Raw genomic sequence first — 5,750 nt, 5'->3', positions numbered from 1 at the left:
TATTGAAATCTCTTGACTTCCAAGAGACGAAGTACTTTTAAGTACATCCTAAAAGAATGGGGCTCCTTGCCATATATGCTTTTGTTGGGTTTATTCTTTGCATTTGAAGTATGACTATAACTCTTCCTATGAGCAGCGACATGTGTTTTAAAGCTAACAACATTCGGCTTCTTGAACCTTTTCTTGACTTTTCTTATAGCCTTCTTGACAGCTATGTTAATTACCATTTTGGAGATTAACTCCATTAACATTGAGGTTCACATTTGATGCACCATTAACATTTGTCGCATTTCTAGATCGCGACTGTTGTTTATCTCTTCTGAGTTTTCCATACCCGAAGCTTTGGTGTTAAATACCAATTTCAACAAGTGCTTAGGCAATCCATACCCAGTGTCTCCTTGAATTATCAAAGGTTCACCATAAGGAGTCTTGATAACTACTTGCTTCTTATCACCCACAATATGGGCTTGGTTTTAAGATGACCAATCCATTCCTTTCACTATATCGAGTCCCTCTTATTTTAATGAAAAGAAGGACAACGGATAAGAATGATTCCTAATGGATATAAAACATCCATCTAATATTGCTGAAGCAGTCTCTGAGGTACTATCGGCTAATTCTACTTTATACTTAACGCTTAGAGTTTTAACAGGCAGATTTAATAATTTACAAAATCCATTGTCTACGAAAGACTTATCTGAACCTGAATCAAATAATACTCTAGCATGAGCGTTATTGATAAAGAAAGTACCTGTTGTGACATTGTTATCCTGAATAGCCTCTTGAGCATCCATTTGAGAGCCTCCAACTTTGGTCTTCTTAGCTTCCCCAGGCTTCTTGGTTTTATTTAGGCAGTTAGTTTTGATGTGCCCTATTTCATTGCAACCATAGCAGGTTGCGTCCTTTATGTCTTGGCACTCCAAAGTCTGGTGCCCTTTCTTATTACAAATTCCACAAGGCCTAGCTTGTGACTCTAAAGTGCATTTCCCTTTAATCGCCTTCTTTGGGCAGCGGGTCTTTATGTGCCCCTTCTCGCCACAACCATTGCAAGTGGCGTCCTTCAAGTCCTTGCATTCATGAGTCTTGTGATCCATTTCCTTACAAATGCCACATCCCTTGGTCTGTTCATAGAAGCATTTTCCGAAGTGCTTCTTCTTGCAGGTTTTACATTTGGGTTTTGCCTTATCTGGCTTGAACTGGTTTGAACCGGCCTTACCCTTTTTGCAACCTTTATTTGGGGTATTATTACACTTTCGCTTATGGTCCTTTAATACACGGTCCACAGCGTTGTTTACGGTTGTATCTATCATAGCCTTTAGCTCGGTGCCCGTTAAGTTCAGTCTTGCATCATTATTCTGATCAACTGGATGATTGTGAGCTTCAGATGGGTCAGCCATGGTGAAGCTTTGAAGGCTACAAACCAAGCAGTAATAATTTGTTTAATTATAGTGAATTGTTGAACTTGATAAATAAATAGCCATGATGCAAATAAACCATATAGGCCAATAGATAGTTGATGTGCGTGAAGTGTGTTATATTTTAGGTATGTATTTTAAGCCCTTTTACACTTTTTAGCCAAGTTTTAAATTTATAAAACACGATATTTACTAACACTAAACACACATATGGGCAAGTGCACCCATCGTGGACGTAGTATAGTATTGGTAAGATACCGAGGTCGTCCAAGGACACAAGAGCTTTTAGTACCGGTTTATCCTCAACGTCTAATCAAATAAAAAATGTTAGAAAAATATTTTAAACTAAGAAAACAAAACTAACTAAAATGCTGAAAATAAAATAAAAATAAAAACAGATAGACAAGATGAATCACTTGGATCCGACTCGTGTGTTAGTGTAACCTTTGATTATTTTCGCACTTTTGCACTTGTTTAAGAGATTATCTTAGTTATTGTAGTAGGCCCCTCTTTTGAAGGCGACGTTACCCTCAACCCAGTAGTTTGAGTCAGCAAGGATACAATCCTAAAGGGTCGGATTATTGAAAGATAATTAATTAAGTTATTAATGCATAATGTAGTAGGCCCATCTTTTGAAGGCGACGTTACCCTCAGCTAAGTAGTCTGAGTCAGCAGGGATACAGTCTAAGTAGCTGGGTTAAAGTTTTAATAGTAGTGTAACTTATGAGGGGATCAAAGAGTTTGGACCCCCGCCATCCAATACCTTTGGGTATTGAAGGAGGCCCTACTAAATTTGACCCAGGTCCCTTGCAGGATCTCTAAACGCTGAACAACAGCAAGACTCTTACCAAACCGTTCCCTTAACCCCCGACCAGGTAGCCAACATACCTCCATATAGACCGTGGAGATATGAATGGTGAAAATCTTTTATTTTATATAGACAGTAAAATAATGCCAAGACACCACGGACAAACGATAAGGAAAAATCACCTTCAACATAAGAAACTAGTAATTAAAGTCATTAATACAAAACCAATTAAAAAGTGCAAAAGATTAAAAATAAAAAGTATTAGACTAAACACTTGTCTTCACCAAGTGATGTAAGAGACTTAGGCAAACATGGCCTTTGATTGTCAAGAACTCTTACGATCAATCTTGGATCACGAGACGACTCACACACACTATGATGGACAATGGATGATGGTGGTGGATGATGGTGTTATGGTGGTGATGGGTGGTGGGTGAAGTGTGAGAGAGGTGGTGTGCCAAGGGATGAGTTGAAATGGCTCCAAACACTCCTATTTATAGGCTGAACAAAAGCTCGGGCACGGCCCCGTGCCCGCTGGGCACGGCCCCATGTCCATCCTTGTCTCTCTCCTCATTAATTGTAATTCGTAATTACAATAAATGCGCCTGCAGGAGTCTGACCACGCCCCCGTGTCCGCTGGGCACGACCCGTGGTGGGCAATAGAAGCTTCTAAAGGTTTGTCTTTTCTGCTGCTTCTTGGGCACGGCCCCGTGCTCGCTGAGCACGGGGTGTGTTCAGTCTTCTGTTTTCTTGGTTTTGCTTGGGAAGATGCTGTTGAGGGGTCGGGCATTCCACTTTTGTTCCTTTTCTTGTATTTATGTTAGATTTTGCTGTCTTTTTGCTTCTTTTGTTAATTTGAGCTCATTTAATCCTGAAAATACAAAATGAAGACAAAAACACACTTTTTCCAATATTAGTACTAAAAAGGGTTAGTTTTATGCCACAATTGATATAATTCATATGTTTCATTTTGCGCATATTAAATACCCCCACACTTGAATCTTTGCTTGTCCTCAAGCAAAACTCTTTATAATGTGGCTTTATTCACTCCCAAATGGAATGGGTAGAAGAGAAGGTTTTTTGGCTTGTCATAGAGTGTCGGGATTTCCAAGATTCTTTATTGAGGTTTTATTTTTATTTATTTACAATCCTATTCTGCATGATTTATTAAGAAAATTCCTTAAGATAAATTACTTATTTGGGCATAACATACCTTTTTTAAAATTTCATTTATATACAAGTTCACATACCTCACGGGAGATCACTCAACACTCGGCCGAAGGTGTATTTTTTAGTGAATCACTCGAGAGCGGCATGGGACTTACTTCTACCATAAGCTTGCCAAGCAATCAATCCTCCTCCTTTTTAACTATATACCTTTGTAAATATCAAGAGGACTTTATGGGTTTTTTCGCTTGGGCTAAATGTGGGTAGTTGGGTTAGTGGTTAGTAAAAAGGGCGAAAGGCATAACAAACGTCGGTTTGAAAGACTTTTTATTTTTCATATGTTTATTTTATTTCGATGGATTGTTCAAACAAAGATATTTGATAAACTTTGTTGGTTTGTTTGGCTTCATCGAAAAAAAAATATTATTATTATTATTATTATTTTTGAAAGTCATAAGAGAACCGAACATTGTTACTAAAAAAAATAAATAAAAAGGTTTAGGTGGGTAAAAAGAGTTGTTTTGTGTTAAGAAATGAAAAGGTTTAGGCTCAAAGGGGTTAACTAGGGGGATTTTGGGTAGGTGGTAAAAAAAGAAAAATAATGGTGTAGAATGAAAAAGGGTTAGTCCTAATGCCTTTATCATTTACTTACTTGGTTTTAAGTTGGTAAGGACTGGGAATGTATTGTTGTGGCAAGTTCTAGAATCATATGAACCAAGCGGCTATTAACACAAGAAACGAAAAATGAGCATTTAGTGTAAAGATATATATATTTGTATGCTCGTTAAAGGCTCAAAACTCACTTTTGTGGGAAAAGGGTTTTTATGTGATCAAGTATATATAATCGAATTTTAACTAAGTTTGTCATGCCTTTTCATAATTTTCTTATGCTGGTTCTTTTTATCACGATGTTATCGGTTGTAAATTCGTAAAAATATAACCTTGTTAAGACTTGAATTCCCAACTTAAACTTGGACAAGTAAAAAAAATGAAAATTTTTGAAAAAAATTTGGGGTGATTAGCGGTTCCAATAGAGTTTTGTGTAAGGCTTGTTATTAGGACTTGCAAAATTCAAGGTTTTAGCATCCCCCCCACACTTAAATTACACATTGTCCTCAATGCGTCCCAAAAATAAGTTTTTAGGTTGATTGAATGTGTAAAATGGTGTGAAAAGCAAAATTTTATGTTACTGGTAGTCTGGACACGGCCCCGTGGGGGCCGGGCACGGCCCCGTGTTCAGGTGCCAGTGACAAAATTTAAGAAAAGAAACAGAAGCCTGGGCACGGGGGCGTGTTCAGTGAACACGGCCCCGTGTCCAGTTACCTGAACTGGGCGATTTGCTACAGATTGTGCAGCACGGGGCCGTGTTGGTTGGACACGGCCCGTGCTGAGCCTACTGTGATGGGAGATCGTTGTCGGATTGTTCTGTTTTAGTGCATGGGGCGATGTTTCTCGTTTCCTTTGTTATCCCTCATCATCCAGAGTGTGTTTTATTTCTGCAAATTAAAATTAAACTAAAAGATTAAACTAAACTAAGGATAGTTTCGCGGAATGCCTCCGTGGTGCGCCACGTTTATAAGGGTCCTTGGCTAGACCCAAGGTGAGGTTATATGTTTTCCGAGCGGGATGTTTTGCATCCCATGTTGCACCGTCAGATAACATCATCCAAACTCGAATCAATAACCTTCATGTAATTGACCGGGTCATCGTCCTCTATTCTCTTCCCAACCCCGAACTTCACTTCCTTATCACCATATTTTAAAGTGAGCGTTCCGTCATTCATGTCTACCACTGCTTGTGCAGTGGCTAGAAATGGTCTCCCTAGTATGAGGGGGACTTCGGTGTCTTCTTCCATATCAAGTATGACAAAGTCGGTCGGGTAGACGAAATTATCAACTTTGACTAGCAGATTTTCAGCGACACCTTGCGGGAATTTGACGGATCGATCAGCAAGCTGTATACTCATCTTTGTAGGACTCGTTTTGCCTAAGCCGAGTCTTTTGAACATTGATGCTGGCATGAGGTTGATGCTAGCTCCAAGGTCAGCTAGCGCATTTCGAATGGGGGAGTCCCCAATCGAGCAAGGAATTGTGAAGCTTCCGGGATCAATCTTCTTTTGGGGAAGTTTGTTGAGCACGAGGGCGGAGCATTCTTCGCCTAAGTTAACTAATTGCAATGATTCATTTTTCCTTTTATGAGTGAGGAAGTCCCTCATGAATTTTGAATATTTAGGCATTTGGGTTAGGACGTCAATGAAAGGAATGTTAACATGCAATTGTTTTAGTAAACTTTCGAATTTTGCGAATTGCTCATTGGTCTTCTGCCGGATTAACCTACCGGGGTACGAACCGGAGGAGCCT

The sequence above is a fragment of the Helianthus annuus genome, chromosome 3 (assembly GCF_002127325.2).
Source record: "Helianthus annuus cultivar XRQ/B chromosome 3, HanXRQr2.0-SUNRISE, whole genome shotgun sequence".
Taxonomy (NCBI): Eukaryota; Viridiplantae; Streptophyta; class Magnoliopsida; order Asterales; family Asteraceae; genus Helianthus; species Helianthus annuus.
Note: the sequence above shows the minus strand (reverse complement) of the source record.